The 19,024-nt window shown below is 48.5% G+C and overlaps 1 protein-coding gene and 1 long non-coding RNA gene across 3 annotated transcripts in view; one reads left to right on the top strand and one right to left on the bottom strand.

Moving 5' to 3' along the window:
- The window catches only part of SLC4A1AP (solute carrier family 4 member 1 adaptor protein), a 75,716-nt gene that overhangs the window by 18,436 nt on the left and 38,256 nt on the right, over window positions 1-19,024 (bottom strand). The window lies entirely within an intron of this gene.
- Window positions 969-7,615, top strand: LOC138989877 (uncharacterized). 2 transcript variants are annotated; one of them, XR_011466019.1, is made up of 3 exons: window positions 969-1,219; window positions 1,800-1,971; window positions 4,444-7,615. It is a non-coding gene; the product is annotated as an uncharacterized lncRNA (long non-coding RNA). The 2 variants fall into 2 exon arrangements; XR_011466018.1 differs by having other exon boundaries at window positions 1,547-1,971.

Genomic DNA, 19,024 nt, shown 5'->3' with positions numbered 1-19,024 from the left:
TGATTCGCAACCAGCAATGGTTCTGGCCTGCACCATGTGTGGTAAAAAGGCCAATGGAGCAAGATCCTGCCATAGGAGACAGCTTCCAGCAAAGGGAGAGAAGCCAGGAAGGGAGACACCACCCAGACTGACCAGAGGTGCCCGGGTCCTCTTGCCTGTCTGAGAGGAGGTGGGACCAATGACCAGCCACTTCCTGCTCCATGTGTGGGTAAAGAGTCGCCTCTCCAGTGCCTCAGCTAAGCGCTACTTCACCCAGCTCAGGACTCTGCTGAGGCCTCGGAGGCCCCAGACCTGGACAGTCAGAGGGTTTTCATTTTCTGTTTGCATCTGCAGTCCTCCCAGCTGCTGCTGGGAGTACCAGCCTTCTGACCAGGGAAAAGTTGAGGGGCATGCAGAGAGCCCAGATCTGGAGGAGATTACCTGGATGAGAAGCCCAGTTCTGCCTTTCCCTGGCCAGGACCTTGGGCGAGGCTACCGACCTCTCCCCTCGCTTTCTTCACGTTTAAAATGGGGTTAATGCTTCTGGCCTCAGCAGGATGGTGGTGAGGCCTGAATGAGATCACAGGTGCCCTTGGGGAACAGGCAGGTAATGGAACTAGTGAAGAGAGTTTCCGCAATAAAGTTTTCTGATTTACAATGGCTGCCAACGTGAAAGGCAGGCTCAGGGTTGCCAAATCTTTCTAATTGTCAAGAAAAATCAGAAGTCTGGATTTTTATGTGAACTTGTTCAATTGTCAACAGCTAGTGAGGGTAGAACACAGCATACCTGCTGGTGATCAGTGCATGAACTCAGGTGATGTCCACTTGCCTGCTGGCCTCTGGGCTCACTCTGTATTTCCTTCCTCCTCTCCCTGCTCCGCTTCTGGTTGGCTCCCTAAGGCACCGCCCTCCCCAGGTGGTTACAGTTACCACACTGTAAACTGAGCTGGGGTTGGCTCAGCCCTGGCTGTGGCCTGAACCCAAGGCCCTGGAGCTGAGCGGACCCGTGTTCTCAACAGAAGCAGGCCCAGTCCCAGACAGCCACCTGGAGGGCCCACCAAGCTTCTTCCCCAGGAGGGTGAGGTCAGGGTGAGGAACATGGATCTTCAGCCACAAAATGAAGGAAGGAATGAACGAACAAACAAGCCACTACTGCCTAAGGCAGAACTTTTCTGGGCAGCTGAGGGGCAGGATCAAAGACTCTGCAGCCCTCAGTCCTGTTGATGGAGCTCCTGCAAAGGTAGGCGGGGCCTTGCGCTGGGAGCCCTTGAGGAACACACAGGCTCAGGGCCAAGTGAAGCCAGCCGCCTTCCAGCCCCCCTTCTCCACTTTCAGCCTCTGATTAGAATCAGGCTGCAGCCTCCTCCCCGAGAGCCTTCCAGAGAACCGGGCTGGGACCTCCGGAAGCTGGAGTGCAGGGTGTGGGGGAGGGAGGGGTGAAGGGGTGGGTTCTTGCATCAAAGTCCTTCCCAGAAAGGGGCAGCTCCTTCCTAGCACTGGGCCTGCTGGTCTCCCCCACCCGCCCTTTCCCGGACATCCCGACGTCTCTCTCTGCTGCCTTTCCCAGGCGGGGCCGGGCTGGTGGAGCCCTCAGTGAAGCCACAACGGGAAGCACTTGGCCTCGAGACACACCCTCGTGTTCTCTCTTGGCTGTTCCTGGGAAAGGGTGACGGACAAGCCCCCACAGAGCCTCTGTCGTTCTCGGGGCACTTCCCAGTAAATCCGCCAAGTGGGGAAGCTGGCAGCCCAGGTTCCTCCTCTGGCTTCCCCTGAGCCCCTCACCGGAGGTTGTGCCTGGCCCGGGCTCCTCCCCTCTGCAGCTGCGGGACCTGACCTCGGTGCCCACCAAACGGACCATACAAGCTCAGCCAGCCAGACAGCAGATAAATCTGAACTGAGGAGCATTTCACAAAGCCACTAAAGGATAAACAAAGGCTGAGAAACTATTCCAAACTGGAAGAGAATATGACAACTAAATGCAATGCGTGCAAGGTACTTAACCTCTCTGAACTCTGATTTCTCACAATGGATCCTTGTGAGGATTAAATGAATTTACAATCCATGTAACATGCTTAGAGCAATGTCTGACACAGAGTAAACACTAAGTATTATTATTTTTTACCTATCATCACGTCAACCCTCTCTTTTAGCAAGTGAACCTCCAGTTATTTAACTCCAATAATAATATAGGGCTTCCCAGGTGGTACAGTAGTAAAGAGGCCGCCTGCCAATGCAGGAGACTCGAGACGTGGGTTCTATCCCTGGGCTGGGAAGATCCCCTGGAGGAGGAAAGATCCGTATTCTTGCCTGTGAAATCTCATGGACAGAAGAGTCTGGTGGGTTACAGTCCATGGGGTCACAAAGAGTTGGGCATGATTTACAGACTAAACAACAACAAATATAGAGCAAGGTGGGATGCCCAGGGCTCTAGGGATCACAGAAGCAGGCTGACTGCCAGAGTTGGAGCCATGAGCCCCTTCCAGCCAAGCCCTGGGAGTGGGAAGAAGTCAAATAAAGGCGCCTCCTTACTTCCAGGAGTCCTCACTCATGTCTGATTCCCTTCTATCAGGAAGTCATCCCCCGGGGGCCTGGGGCTGTGCCCACACAGCTGTCTCCTCCTTTGCAGGGAAAGCTGTGATGGGAACACTTTTCTCTAGGGAGGAAATGGGCAGGGACTGACATTTGTGTCCCACCAGTATGCAAATCATCTTGTGAGACAAGTGATTTTGCAGGAAAACACATCCTGTTCCCTCTATCACATTTCCTTTGACGTCTGGGGGAACCTGTTGGGGTGGTCAGGGTCAGAGAGACTGTTCTGGGAGCTCCTGATCACCAGCCCGTATACCCCAGGAGCCAGAGGGCTGGTGAAAGCCAGAGCCTGTAGGCTGGACACCCTGGTCTTGGCAGCTGAAAAGGGAACTGGCCTACATCCCCTCTCTAGCCTGGTTCCTCCAGCCAACAGGGAAGAGAGAGGAGCCCAGTGGAGCAGTGTCTGCGGAGCCAGTCACCTGGCTTCCAGGGCTGACTCAGCCCATAATCCACTATGGACAAGTCATTTCTGTCTCTAGGTCTTAGTTTCCTGATCTATAAAATGAGACAGTTAGATCAGTTGTTTGCAACTTGGGGAACATAGATCCTTAAATGATAAATGGGCCTCAGGAGGTTGGTGCTGCCCACAGTTGCATGCACATGTCTATGCATGTGCATATTTTTCTGGGGAAGTGTGCAAAGCTGTCATCGGTTAATGGTGAGGGGAGAAGTCTGATAATCAGACAAAGGGTTTGGTGATCTCTGTGGTCCCCTGAGCTGACTGCTAGGTAAATGGAAGCTTCTTGAGGACAAGGATGTGACTTATAACAACAGCATAACATGGCATCTGACACCCAGGAGATGCTCATTAAATATTTCCAATGAATGAATGAAATGCTGGGTAAAGATGACAGCAAAGGAGGGAGGTGTTCACCAGGGTGTAATCCCAGCTGTGTGAGTTGAGGTGGCCAGCGATGACGAGGCTGGGGAGGGGACAAGGTGGTGGGAAACGAAAGAAATGTATCTGAAAACCCACCCTAGAATGTGCACAGTCCGTGGGCTATCTGGCTTGGGTTTCTCATCTCTACCAGACATACACATCTCTAGCTCCTGTTGGTTCCTTAGGGAAAACTGAGCCAAGCTAGACTCAACCCAACGTACAGCAACTAAATCGGTTTGGTTGCCACAATTAAAATTCTCAAGTTTCTCCAACCAGAAGAATCCATAGAACCTAAAGAGTGTAGACTCCCTGCCTGATCTCTGAGGGTCACTAGAGCACCTGCAGGAGTGAGAGTAAGGCAGTGAGTGAGTGCTAAGTCACTTCAGTTGGGTCCAATTCTTTGTGACCCTGTGGACTATAGCCCACCAGGCTTCTCGGTCCATGGCATTCTCCAGGCAAGAATACTGGAGGGGGTTGCCATCATTCCCTTCTCCAGAGGGTCTTCCCAACCCAGGGATCAAATTCGGGTCAGCAAACAGGGGCAAGCCAACTCCTCATCTGGGACACCACCAGCTTTGCCATTTCAGCCTCCACCCTCGTGGCCCCACTGGGACCCCTGGCTGAACTCCTTCACCTTGTAGCATCTTTATGCTTTCTTTCTCCACTCACACCTTCTCCTTTGCCTACAACTATACACTGGTTTCTACGTTGGCCTCTCCTGGCCTTAATTAAAATGCCTTCACAAGTTTTTTTATGGCCTGGTAAAATGCTTGTGATTTGGTGTTATGTGAGGAAAAAAAGAGAGATACAAATTGTGTATCTACAGTAAAGCCTCACCCCCCTAAAATAAACTAATATTAATAGGAATATGGATGCTGTATACATTACAATGTTATATGATTTATATATTATATATTTATGTATATGTCTAATATTATAATACTTCAGTGCTGTGTCTTAAGACCATATTATTTCTCCCCTATTTCTCCATTCAGGAAGTGCGCTTAAGTGAGAGGCATGCTGGGAACTCAACAGCGTGCCTGGCAGGGAAGACTATAAACAGGAAAACCACATGGCCTGGAACACCGAGGTTCTGGGCAGGCATGCTCTGGAGCTGGCTAAAGGAAGCTCATTCTGCCATCGTGCTCTTGGGAGGCCAGTCCTGGGAAGAAAGGTTCCAGCTGGTTGCGCCCTTCCAGGGAGGACCTCAGCCCACAGGGAGTAGAGAGGTGGGGTGGGCGCAGGACCCAGCAGGATCCAGTTATCTTGCAGAGGGGGTGACAATGGCTAGAGTCAGGTCTGGGGCTCAGGATTGAGGCTTCCATGCCTGTAGACCAGGGGCAGAACGGTTGTTCTCTGGGGCAGAGGCGAGCATCCAGCAGCAAGATAGGAAGGAGGAAGGGGTCTCCAGTTGTCCTGGGGCTCACCTCGTAGGCTAGATACAGCTGGGAAAGTTTTTGAGGAAGAACTGGACGTCATATCCCTCTTTCTCCTCTGCAGGCTGACTTCTAGCCTCACCTGTTTTCTGGGACCATTCTCTTTCCAAAGCCCCATAGGCATCCTTCCAGCAGCACCAGTGTTAACATTGCAGGGGTAGGGGAAGGCCTTCCTAGAAGCTTTTGTACCCTTGGTTTTCTCGACCTCTAGCTGTCTGTCATTGTTCCTTTGAGACCACTCCTTCTTTTCCTTGGTACCCTTTACAAACCCTTCCCTCCCTGCTGGGGTTACCCCCCAAGATTCAATCCTTGGGACTCTGCTCTTCTTTCTTCAGGGGCCTCTCTTCGAAAACCACACCCTCATTATGGTTGTGGCTGATGCCTCCATGTTTACAATGGATAGTGAAGGAACATGGTCACGGCGTCATGGAGAGACTGTTTAGGAGATCCTCGTCACTTTGCAGAGGAGGAAAGGATCTAGATGAGTTAGATGACTCCCCCCCAAGGGTCTCCCATCCTGGGTGACCTGGGCCTTTTTGCCACCTTCTCTTCTACTGTGTCTCCATCTCCCATAGCTGAACTGTGAGGTATTACACCAGCTAAAGGAGCATTTACAAACTCTCAGTAGCCTGGAAAGAAATCACCACTTAGTCATGAGTGGGTGTGAGCAACTGGGTTGAAGACATTCCCCCTGCCCAACCCCACACCTAGTCCACATCATCGTCAAACTGTCCCAGCCTGTGTCACGACCACTCCCTGGCCTTGGGAGAAGTCCCGAGCTGGTGGTTTGTCTTCCCTTTCCTTTGTTCTTCTGCCCTTGCTGAGAGCATTGGGAGGAGCTGCCTTTGCAGCTGTCCATTTGTAGATTACTATGAAAATAACCATAGACTATGGTAGTGTTGTCTCCATTCTACAAATATCTATTATACCAAGCAATGCTTTGGCCACCTGATGCAAAGAGCCAACTCATTGGAAAAGACCCTGATGCTGGGAAAGATTGAAGGCAGAAGGAGAAGGGAGCAACAGAGGATGAGATGGCTGGATGGCACCATTGACTCAATGGACATGAGTTTGAACAAACTCCAGGAGCTAATGAAGGACAAGGAAGCCTGGCGTACTGCAGTTCATAGGGTCGCAAACAGTCAGACACAACTAAGCAACTGAACAACAACTGTATTCCCAGAACTTCCATGGGTGAACTTCCAGTGAGCAGAACAAATCCTTATCCTATATTGTCATAGAAATATACCGGATGAAGCATTTCAGCCTTGGATGACACCTACATAAATCCACAACAATGCTGGCTCAAAAGCTTTCACTATAGGGACTTATCATGTTGCCTGTCTAGAACAACACCTCCCTCCTTTAGGGGAACTCCTCTTTCACCTTTCCAACATGTAATTATGGAAAGAGCTGCCAATCAAATGTATTGCCCAGGTTCACAGAGGTGAGTGTGTAACCCAGTTGGGGCCAGTCATAGAACCCTAGGGGCTCCTTGGCTACAGAGCTTGGTCTAGAAATAGTCACATGACCAAAGTTAAACCAATCAGAATGCTTCCGTAGCTTTTTCATTTTAAGTTTTAAAAATTAAGTCTAAATACATAATTTGTTATCATTGAAAAAATTCAAGCCTGCTAGTCTCCTGTGACCGCCCCCCCAACCCCTAATCTTAGTCCCTCACCAGAACTTTCTCTATGCATTTGGGCACATTTAGAAATATGTTATAAACATACACACAGACATACCTTCAAACTTTTGTTTTTGTTTATACTTAAGTGACACCATATTGTATGTATCATTCTGCAAATTACTTTCTTCATTTACCAAGATATCTTAGGGGTTTATGTCAGTGTATATTTCATTCTTTTTAAGTTTCCATGTTTTCAGAGTATAAAAGATACTATAAAGATGGACCTTTAAGTTATTCCTAATTTTGTGCTACAAACAACACTTCAAATAACACCCTTGCCTATATTTCCTTACGTACACGTGTGAGAGTTACTGGTCAGGATTTTGAGAAGTGGCATCATCAGAGTAATAATATTCACGTTTGTTTTTATAGTTTGCAAATTGTTTTTCTTTTTTTTCCCTTTGGCTGCATGGTAGCTCTGCTGGTAAAGAATCTGCCTGTAATGCAGGAGACCCTGGTTTGATTCCTGGGTCAGGAAGATCCCCTGGAGAAGGGAAGGGCTACCCACTCCAGTATTCTTGCCTGAAAAATTCCATGGATAGAGAAGCCTGGCAGGCCCCCGTCCATAGGGTCACAAAGAGTCGGACTTGGACTCGACTGAGGAACTTTCACTTTCAAGGCATGCGAACTTCCCCAACCAGGAACTGAACCCACGCCCCCTGCAGTGGAAGCAGAGTCTTAACCAGTGGACCACCAGGGAAGCCCTTTAAAATCACAATAGAGGGAATTCCTTGGTGTTTCAGTGGTTCAGACTCTGCACTTTCACTGCCCCCCACCCCACAACCCAGCGTATGGGTTTGATCCCTGTAAGGAAATGGCAACCCACTCCAGTGTTCTTGCCTGAAGAATCCCAGGGACAGGGGAGCCTGGTGGGCTGCCGTCTATGGGGTCGCACAGAGTTGGACACGACTGATGCAACTTAGCAGCAGCAGCAGCAGCAGCAGGGAACTAATATTCCGCAAGTCACACAGCAAGGCCAAAAAAAAAAAAAAGAGAGAGAATAAATAGAGTCAACTGTCCCTCTAAAGTGGCTGGGACAAGTTACACCCCCTCCAGCAGTATATCAGAGCATTAGTATCTCTATTTTCCCCGTTCTTCACCAATAGTTGAGAGTATCAGAGTTGAACATTTTTGAAATCTGACGACTGAAAAATGGTATGTTGCTGTTTGCCAAGATGTCTCAGGGGTCTGTGTCAGTGCTGGCACTGGTGGGAGGAGTTCTCTCTACTCTGGCACAGCCCTGAGAGCTTCAGGGAACCAACACCCAAAAGAGGAGGGTGAGTCCTGAGGGCGTCCATGAACCCAATTGTTCCCTCTGCTGTCTCCACAGTCAGCTTAAGTGAACTAATGCCTCCTCCTTTGGGGCCCAAGCTAATTACAGCTGTGTTTCTATTACTTTCAGCCAAAAGATCAAACTCCTCATTAAAAAGTATAGATGGCCATCGTGTCTGTTATTTTTGTCACTGAGTTCACAAAGCTTACACTAATTCTCTTGTCTCTCTCAATGTTCCTTTTTTCTTTTCTCTTCTTTTCCATTCCTTTCGTCTCTCCTTGCTCTCCTCATTCACACATCTCTTGCCCTAGGCACCATATTCAGGTATCCAGATCTCACAGGAAGGTCCTTTCCAGGAAGGGTAGGGTAGAGCAGCTACCCTATCTGGGAACAGCAGATGTAGAGTATTTGCCTGACTGGTTGGAGTCTTTGCAGAGTGAAAACCAACATACTCAGAACCCAGTTTCTCTGCTTTAGCCTTGTCAGAGATGGCCAAAATCAACGTTAATGGAAGGGCCTACATCTCTGTTTTAAGGGAGAAAGTAAAAAAATAAGAAAGGAAGAGAAAGAGCAAGAAAGAAAGACACAGTAAAAGGATCAGCTCTCCCTCTTTGGTTTAATTAACATACCCCCCAACAGTGAGTGAAAACTCATTTTGTTAAAAAATCTACATAGTGGTTGCATTAGAGACAGATACAGCATAAACACATAAACACAGGCTGTCAATGTTCTTTTGATGGTAGTATGTGTTTATTGTTTTGTTTTATTAACAAAAGTGTGAGAATAAGATGCTAAATCACATCTGATTCGGACTAGAGGGGCACAGCTCAAGCCTTCCTCCTGTAAACACGCTGGGCTTGCTCTTCTGCTGGCTGACCCAACCACTGAGAGCAAGCCGCTGTCAAGTGTGTTTCTCGTTGACATGACCTACGGTGCCGGAGGGTTCTGAGAACAATTCTTTTCAGATACAAGGTCATTTCACCCTGGAATAATTCTGAGAAGCAGAAATGGAATAGGGACAGCATCCCCATGTCAGAAAGTAGGGACCTTGCAGAAAGAGACTGTGTCCTTTGAGACCAAACAGTGACAGCAGAATGACTCAAAAGCCCTCCCTCCCAAGAGTGGACATCTGAGAGAAAACTGCCGGAGAAAGCCTGGCTAGGCTGGGAGCTTGAGGTGGGAGGCAGAGCAGTGGGAGGCAGGTGCACCCCCAGGATGGCTGCAGGGCCAAAACGGGGACTTGGGAGAAGGGTGTCCTACACTGAGGACTGATTCAGAGTAAGAGCCTGTGAGGGGGTTGACAGCCTCTCATCATGGCCCCATAAATCTTTAGTTCAATACCACTACCCTATACACACATGCCCTACCCCACCCCCATGTCTGGAGGAAAAAGTTTTTTTCTAGAAACTGGTAAAGGGGCTGAATTTTACATTCTATTTGCTGGGGTCAAGATAGCTCACAAGCAAGAGAAGGCAATCTGTGAGGTGTCAGTGTATGCATATTTGTTCTATCCTTAAGCATCCCCAGGGCTTCCTTGGTAAAGAAACACTAAAGAATCTGCCTGCAATGCAAGAGACCTGGGCTCAATCCCTGGGTTGGGAAGATCCCCTGGAGATCCTTCTCCAGGGGCAACCCACTTCAGTATTCTTGCCTAGGAAATCCCATGGACAGAGGAGCCTAGCAGGCTACAGTCCACGGGGTTGCAAAGAGTTAGACCCAACTGAGTGACTTTCACTAAGTATCTCCAATATCTAGAATGGTGATTGGCACACAGCAGATACTCAGAAAATATTTGTGGAGTAGATATATACCATTCCTCATGTACGCACTCTTCACTGTGACCTCCTCCTTCGAAGTCTGCTCAGCATTCACCAAGACTCTGCTGTGACTGAGCCAGATCCTCACTCAGAGCACTCAGTGCCCAGCCCTGCTGCCCCAGGGAGGTCCTCACCAAGATTTCTGCTCCCCTCTCCTGTTGGACAGGCTGGGAGATAAGATGTATCCCGAGAAAGCTCTCTAAGCTCTGCCAGTGAGAGCGGGGCAGGGGGTGGGGTGGGGAGGCCCACCTTTTTTGCTTACAGCCAGGGCAGGACAGAGGACTTGTCCACCTGGTCCGCCTGGTTCTCAATGCAAGGCCTCAGGTCTGCCCCCTACTGTGGGAACGAAGGAACTTCGCCCAGAGCACCAACTCCGAGCTGTAGCACTTTGCTCTGTGCCAGGGTGAAGCAGCCACTCTCACGTGTGTTAGGATAGGTGACTCTGGGCAAAGACCTAACCTCTCTCAGCCCCAGGTCGCTCATCCATAAAGGAGGAGGCAGCTCCCTTTCTGCACCCCTGACCGTGACTTGGTGAGGGTCAAATGAGCTCAGACATGGGAAAGCACCTTGAACTCTAAAGCCCAGGCCAGATGTGGTGCTGCTGTTTTCTAACATAGGCCTCTGAACAAACACACACCTACACTACCCCAAGTGCAGAGCTTATACCTTCATTTTCCTCCAGTCCTCAGCCTGGGCCCCACTGTGCAAGCTGCTGGTGGCTGGGAGCGGTAGGCTCCTGGGGCCACCAACTGGGCCTGGATGCAACTGACACCTTGGGGGATGCTGATGGCCGGAGCAGGAGAGCCCCAGTCCCCTCACTAGTTAGGCCTCACAAGCAGAGGCAGCAAGCTGTCCATCCAGGTGGGGAGCCACAGATATGTGGAAGGTCACAGTAGCTTGGGTTCGATGCTAGTTAACCAGAAGGTGGGAGGCCATCAGGGCAGGCATGTCTCCCCATGCAACCCTGAGCCCCACATGAAGTCCCAGGGGAGGCTGAGGGATGCAGAGGCTGGGTCTTATCGTGACCTCAGACAAAGGAAAATCCCTGAGGCCTTAGTAGGCAGGGGGTAGTGAGGCACCTCCATGGATGTCTGTCCTGTGTTTAGCAAATAAAAATACAGGACAGATACCCAGTCAGACCTGAATTTCAGATACACATCAAATACTTTAAAAATATAAGTATATCTCATGTTTGGGATATACTTTTACTTTCAATCTGAAATGCAAATTTAACTGGACATTCCCTATTTTATCTGGAAGTCCTGTCACCTCCACCAATGCCCGAGGGTAAAACGGCTCAGGAAGCCCGGCCCCTTCCCAGAGCCTGGAGCCACAGCTCACTGGAGGTTCCGGGAACTCTCCCAAGAGGCCACTCACTGGCTGCCTGCCAAGACTGTGTCCTCAGTTGGTGACCCGCATAGCCCAGCACTGGGTAGAAGAGGAGAAGGACCACGACAGAAGGGGGAGCAAGGGGTTCCCTCGGGTGTTCATGCTTGCCTCTGTGAGGTGACAGTAGCACGTCTCCTTCACAGGGTCTTGTCCACATGGATGGAGGTCAAGGTGGGCAGTGCTTTCACTTACTACAAGCCCTCTTCCTGAGAGGCTGTTGTTGCAGGGGCCACACATGCCTTTGTTCAGGGAAAACAGGGAAAGCACTCCTTCCCTGGCTCAGCTCTTAAGTGTGGTGTCCCCTGTGTCCCTTCCTCTTCCCCAAAAGCCATCTCACCCTCTGCTTGGCTCCAGTCACCATCTACAGAGAGCTCCAGGCCTCTTTACAGGAATAAATTACAATTTTCTCAGGGTTGACATCATCCCAGGAGCCACTGCTCACAGGTAGATCATCCACTCTCAACTGAACCATGGAAATAGCCTCCTGGCTCCTTGGCATGCCACCCTCAGGTCCCCCACTTAAAACCTCTCATTGGAACCTCTCATTGGTCTTGGGACAAAGTCAAAACACCTCACCCATCTTCTGCTCTAAGGCAGGCACATTTCTTGTCATGTCACAAAGTGGCCAGCACTGTCCCTCTTCCCCAGCCCACTGTCCAGTCAAAAGCCTTGCAGTTGCCCTAACAGCTCTGCCCTTCCCCAGCAAGCCTCTTGCATCACAGCCCTCAATGCTCTTCATGAATTCCTTTAAAAATTTCCTTCATTTCTGTGACCTTCCATGTCCTTCCCTGTAGAATGGTGATGTTTACTACCCTGCCAGGCTTCTTAGAGTCCCAGAGAATCCAATGAGAAAAGGGATGTAAAACTATTTTGTAAACTGGGAAGTTGTGAGATGCAAAGAACAGAATGACGGGTAATCCAGAGAGGCTTACAAGCCTCCCTATAAGCTGACCTCAGATGCCCACAGGAAGGACAGGGGACAACGAGGGAAAGGGACCAAGGAAGTGATGGTATGGAGCAGGTATTTGAATGGGTGGGTGGGTTGAGCCTCGATGGGGGCTGCTAGTAGAGCAGCCATAACGTCCACATGGGGTCTGGACCTGCATGGGGACTCCTGGGGAGGCAGGGTGGTGATGAGGGGTGTAGGAGAGGGGGCTGTGGCCCCTTCCTTCCAGCTCAGCAGGATGAGTCATCCGGAGCTGCCGGCCCAGATCTCACCTTCCTCCACTGGAGGCTGGGCTGAAATGGTCCAGAGGATGTGCCCAGAGCATGGAGACGGCAGTACAGAGGGTGAGTCACAGAGCTGAGTCAGAGCCCACTCAGCCCTTTTCAGGGCTCTGACGAAGGCTGTGCCAGCACAGTGGCATTCTTCCAGCCTTGTCCCTTCATACACACACACACACACACATTTCTCCAGATCAACTGGATTTCTCCAGATCAACTCAACATGCCTCCCCTGACTGCTAGCCTCACTTATTTCCCATTGTTTCCCAGGGTCAGTGAAATCCTACTGGTCTCCAATGTAACAGATTCACAGCAGGGGGAATGAGGGAGGGAGCTGGTCTAAGACACAGCCCCTCAACACTGGGACAAGCTGGGCAGTCACTGCTCGAATACCCCATGTCCTAGGGGGAAACACTGAGCCTAAAGATGTATCTATGAAGATTCTACCAACATTCTGTTTTCTTCTTCAAATTCATATGGAAGCTTTGACACATGTAAGCATAACCTGAGCTCATGGTCACAAAATAGGTTCCAGTCTGATCTGTCCATTTTCAGTATGAAGATTGACTTTGGGCTTTGAATCTGTAACAGAAAGAACAGCTTGCCTGTATCAGAGAATATACAATAACAGGACTGGGATGACTTAGAAGTCTTCAACTTCAATCTAACTGCTTCATTTATAGAGGTAAGAACTCAAATCCAGAGAGGAAAAAGGAAGCAAAGTCTTTTGATAATTTCCAACGATTCCACAGTTCTTAACGAATATAACATTTACTACAAAAATAAACCATATTACCAAAAAAAATGAAAAAGAAAAACTGCATTAATCCCAACACTCTTAACATATCAATGCTATCATTTTGCTACTATTTCTTTACTGTTTCTTTTTGTACAACTGTAACCATGGAATGAATGAAAGTTGCTCAGTCACATCCAACTCTTTTCAACCCCATGGTCTGTCCATGGAATTCTCCAGGCAAGAATACTGGAGTGGGTTGCCATTCCCTTTTCCAGGGGATCTTCCTGACCCAGGGATAAAACCCAGGTCTCCTGTATTGCAGGCAGATTCTTTACCAACTGAGCTACAGAGGGTTTCCAACTATAACCATACATGCATATAATTTTGTATATTACTTTTTCACTTGACTTTACTTTCTCAGCATTTCCACCATGTTATGAGAGTCTTCAAAACCATCATTTTTAATGACTATATAGTATTCCAGCATGAAGATGATCATAATTTTTTTCAAGACTTGTTTAACCATTCTTTTATTGAAGGACATTTAAGTCATACCCAAATTTTGCCTATCATCATGCTAAATATTACTTTTCCACTTATTTCCTTGATTTCAATAGACTTCCATAAGTTGCTCTAAAGTAAAAAGTATGAACATTTTTAAGTCTCTAAATATATGTTAACATATTTCTTTAAGATTGTACTACTTAGGGATTTCCCTGGTGGTCTAGTGGCTAAGACTCCATGCTCCCAACAAGGGGGCCTTGGCTCAATCCCTGGTCAGGGAACTAGACCCCACATGCTACAACTAAGAGTCTGCATGCCACAACAAAGATCAAAGATCCCACGTGCGGCCAAGACCTGGCACAATCAAATAAATAAATAAACAAAATTTCTTTAAAAAGAAAGATTGCACTAGTTAAACTATTGCCAGCAGAACAAAGGCCTATTTTCCCTGCCTCTTTACCCTCCATTTAATACCATGGCTTAAAATAAATTACTTCATCCATTTCAACAAGTTACCAAAATGTAAATGTTTCTACCTTCTGACTCACCAATTCCCCTGCTAGAATTAAGGAAATCATCTAGTGTGTACTGACATGTGCAAAGTTGTCCACTGTGGAGTATAATGGTGAGATACCAGGTATCTTAAAATGGAGAAGTGCATTAAAAGTCTATGCAGAGGGGCATTATTGGGGAAGACTTCAATGTTTTACTTTAAACACTTCTATGTTGTTTTAATTCTTCCATGAGCATGTATTACTTTTTTTTTTTTTCTATTTTCTTGGCTAAGCCACATGGCATGTGGGATGTTAGTTTCCCAACAGGAATTACATCCCTGCCCCTTGCATTGGAAGCACAGAGTCTTAACCACTGGACTGCCAGGGAAGTCCTGAGCACGTATTACTTTTATAATTAGCAATGACAAAGATATTTCCATATCGGAAAGAAAAAAAAAACCTTGCAGAAACCACCAAGTTTTCATTGCAGTAAGTGCTGGTTCAGTATATCAGAACCTCTGCCCTTAAGCCTTACATGACCTCAAATTTTCTGTCAAATGGTAATGATACTACTAATGTCATAGGGTTATTGTGTCACTTAAATGAGATCATTCCTGTAAAATGTTTAGCACAAAGCCTTGCATTTAGTAAGTATGAATAAATGTTAACTACATTATTATTTCCTTCTGACATTTTTTTGAGTCCCCTACCCACAACCTTAGCCACTGTTTCTTACCAAGATTCCAATAACTCCCAGCCTCCAGGGAACAAAGCCTGCGTGAAGCCACGTTAGCCACATACCTTCCCTGAGAATTCTGTTTGGCAAATCATCAGCCATTAACCCCAGAACAACACAAAGGCGTGATTCGGGAGGGAGCGAGTGGTCCACGTATGTGTGTGGGCAGTGCACTTGAGCGCGAATGAATGCCCCTTCATTCCAGATGGTGATGAGGACGCTCAGCACTTCAGACTGGCAAAAATGAGAACACTTGTTTTCAGAAGAGCAACAGCTGGGGGGAAAAACAACCCAGAGAAGTAAAAATAAAACTATCTGATTTTTTAAAAAATTGAAATTTCCAAGCACTCATCATGCTTAGAATCTCAAATACCTTATGCTTATTTTCAGAAAAAAAAAAAAAAATCCACTTTTTTAGAAAAAAAGAGCTGCGTAGAACAGCACTAAGCTGAGAGGCAATGGTGTGTGAAATTCAGTTAGGACCTGCAGTTAGACCCCCTGGGCCCAAAGCCTGGCCCTTCCCCTGACTAGCTCCGTGAATATGGCCAAGTTAATTCATCATTTTCTTTTTTTACATAATTAAAAAAATTTTGTTTTTCTTTGTCTGTTCCTCAAGGCATGTAGAACTTCTCCAACCAGGGATCAAACCCAAGCCCCCTGCAGTGGAAGGAAAGAGTCTTAACCTCAGTTTCATCATCCATAAAATGGGAATGATAAAGATACCTACTTCGGGGGGTTGTGAGGATTAGTGAGTTAATATGTACACATAAACGCTCTATAAGTAGTGTGGCCATTACTGTTTTTGTGCCTGGCTGTTTGCTCTGAGTATGTATGCACGGGAGAACCAACAGTCAGGGAACAGTTCTGAGAGTCCTCTCTATAGACGTGGCCATGGAAGGAGGGCCAGCCCAGGTCTGCAGGCAAAGGTTTTGTGTGGTCTCAAACCTTCCTGAGGCCAGAGTCTAGGTGAAGGACCCCCAACCCTTGCCTGGGGCCTTTCCCAAGGCACCAGGCCCTGGCAGTCTCATAGAGGAGGGAAAGGGGCTGGGCTTGGGGTGGTAGAGGGGTTACTACAGTCAGGCAGAGGGAGGCTGACCTTGAGCACTGCTGCTCCTAGAATGACCTCTGATTACGTGGCCCAGGAAGGCAGCGAGGACCTGCGGGCAGCTTCCTGTCTGGAGACCAAGGCCTTGCAGTCCAGGGGCTTGGAGAAGAGGGGCAGGGCCAGTGGGAGGGGGTGGAAGTGGAGGCGCTGCTGTAGGTGACAAGCCTGGAGGGGACTTTGGGGGAAGGACAGAGGAGGGAGGGGTGCTGAAAAGGTAGGGGGTGGCCAGGCTGAGGCAGTGGGCAAGGTGAGAGACCGAAGGTGCTGGAAGGAAGAGGAAGGGGAGAGGGGGCTTTGTGTGTGTGTGTTAGGGGGTGGTGAGAAGGAAGGGGGAGGTTAGGGGGATGGGGGAGGTTAGGGGGACGGTGGAGGTGTGTGGGCGGGGGTCGGGAAGACGACCAGGACAGCAGGGTCCCTTCTGCTCCTCAGACTGTGGCTGTTTTCCGAGGCTCCTTCCCTCCTCCCCAGCAGAAACGCGGCCTCGGCCTTTCTGGCCTTTTCTGGCCCCATTGCTCATCCGCACGCCTCCTCCTCCGACGCGCTTGTCAGGCAGCCGCTGGGGAGGACGCGGCGGGAGCCTCAAATGCCACCTACTCCCGGCCTCTCTCCCAGTTGATGCTTCTATTTTAGGCACCACGTTATTTCCTGCTGTGATTTTTTCAGCCTTCTAATTCAGGCTCTGAGGTAAGCCGTGACATCCGCTCCGGCTCCCCGCAGCCTCCCCCTCCCGTCCCCTGGAAGCTGTGCCTCCTCGACCCCTCTCCGCTGCACCCCAGGGACTTCGGGGACTCACTCAGCCACGCCCACCCCAAAAAAGAGGCCTTTAAGGAGGAGGGACATTTCCCCTGTTCCGGGTGAGAGAGGCCGGCTAGAATACACTTCTAGGCAAGGATCTGGAAAAAAAAAAAAATGACAGGGAACCAGGATAAATGGTACCACTGTGTTCCAGATCCACCAGGGGGACTGCAGGGGCTTCCATTTCAGTGGTTTTCAACTTTGCCAGGGAGACAAGTCCCCTTTGAGAATCTAATGAAAGTTATGCACCCTCTTTCCAAAAAATGTCCTTAGGCAACTCCCATCCCTCCACTACACACACACACACACACACACACACACACACACACACTTCAGTTCTGCCTCTAAGGACAGGGCTGTGCATGAGACCCTAGGTGTCCCAAGACCCCAGATTAAAAGCTCCAGCACAAAAGAACTGAGTACTCATAGATGTATCTCTTCTCACCAGTTTCCTCCCAACCATGCTCACCACTCCCTTCTGCTGTTCCCCTCCCCTACGTAGGCCTCCTTTTTTTAATCAGCGTGTCTATATGTTTAAGGATTTCACTCCCAAATGGGCAAACGGAGGCCAGATTGTAAAGTGCTTACTGGGGGTTGGGGGCATGCTCTGGGTCTGCATTCTGATTCCTCACCTGGACCTGCCTGACCCTGTTATCACCTCAAACTCAACATGTCTAGAAATAAATTCTTCATCATTTCCCATCCAGCTTTTCCTTCCAGCTCCCCTTCTCTGTTTGGGGCATGACCTCCTCCTGGTCACCCAGGCACAAAGGATCCACCAGCTTTGACTGTTCTCTTTCTCTCTCCTCCGTGCAGGCATCCGACCCTGTCCATCCCCACTGGGGGATGTCTCTCTGGCCTCCACCTCTTCCCTCCCTCTCTGTCTCCACTCACCTAACCGTGGCTCTTGGCTCTGCTGGCTGAAATAGCTCCCTGGCTAGTTGTTCTGCCCACAGTGTCTCCATTCTTTAAAATAAGTCAACTTCTGAGTCAGGTTCCACCTCTACTAGCACTTCCTTGACCATCTGAACTACTCGAGCACATCTTTCCTGTTCCACTCACTTTATCAGTACATATTATCTTGCCAGGTGCTATATCTCCTTTTGCTGTTTCTTTCTTTATATATATTTATTTATTTGGTGTGCCAAGTCTCAGTTGTGGCACACAAGATCTTCGATCTTCATTGTAGCGTGCAAAACCTTTAGTTACAGCATGCAAACTCCTTTGAGACATATGGGATCTAGTTCCCCAACCAGAGATCGAACCTAGGCACCCTGTATTGGGAGGCACAAAGTCTTAGCCACTGGACCCTGAAGGAAGTCCCTCCTATTGCTGTTGAACTTTTGACCTTTTTCACCGTAATGAGAAGCTCTTGGAGCTCTTTCTAGCTCCTGATCTGAGCTTGCCTGGGACCAGCTGCATGCCCGGCACTGCACCCTGGCATGTAACACGAGTGTTTCTGATCCCTCATTGTCTCCCCTATTTTTCAGTCTGGCCACTCCAGCCCTCTTTTATTTATTTATTTATTTTAATTAACTAAGGAGTGCCTTCCACCAGAAAGCAGAGAACCCAAATCCCAATGCCTGGAGCTACCAGCAGGGCATGAAATGTCAGCTTACCCAGGTGTGAGCTGACAGGGTATGGAGGAATGTAGATCCCATGACCCCACTCCAGAAGGCTTGCTGCAGCCCAGCCCCCACTTCATTGCCACTGGGCTCAGTGTGGCCGGATTGTGCAGCTTTCCCAAAGAAACACCAAATGTGGATTCTTACAGGAAACATCCCAACTTTTAGAACACTGTACAGGACAAACAAAAGACACAACCTCAAGATAAATTCAGCCTGCAGGTAACCCTAGACATAAAGGTTTCCTGCCTTGTAATTATTCTTGATGTGGCAGAAAGCACTTTGGATGTGAGGTTCCTAGTTAATAGTTATGTCAATAATAAGCCATGTGACCTTGGGTAAGTTATAGTCCTCTCTGGGCCTCAGTTTCCTCATCTGAACAATAAAAAAATCCTATTAAATGATCCCTAAAACCTTTTCAACATAGTTATTCTCTGGTTCTGTGGCTTATACCAAACGGTAATTTTAGGATTTCCCTCTTTAGGGAAATCCTGTTTAATTGAATCGTCTGGCAAATGAGATTTACCCTAAATACACAATGAACATAGATAACCACATTTCAAAGAACTAGAACACAATAAGTCGTTGGTTAACTGAAATTCTCCAGGGTTAACTGGAAAACCCCCTTTTAATCAAGCTTATTGTTAAAAGACTTTCTAAAATACCGGAGTTCAGTTTCCTGCCTTTCTAAGCACGGGACATGCAGCCGTGCTGGGCAGGCAAGGCGAACTGTTGAGTCAATGTCTGGA

Source organism: Bos mutus, chromosome 11 (assembly GCF_027580195.1).
Source record: "Bos mutus isolate GX-2022 chromosome 11, NWIPB_WYAK_1.1, whole genome shotgun sequence".
Taxonomy (NCBI): Eukaryota; Metazoa; Chordata; class Mammalia; order Artiodactyla; family Bovidae; genus Bos; species Bos mutus.
This window is presented reverse-complemented; position numbering and strand designations above follow the sequence as displayed.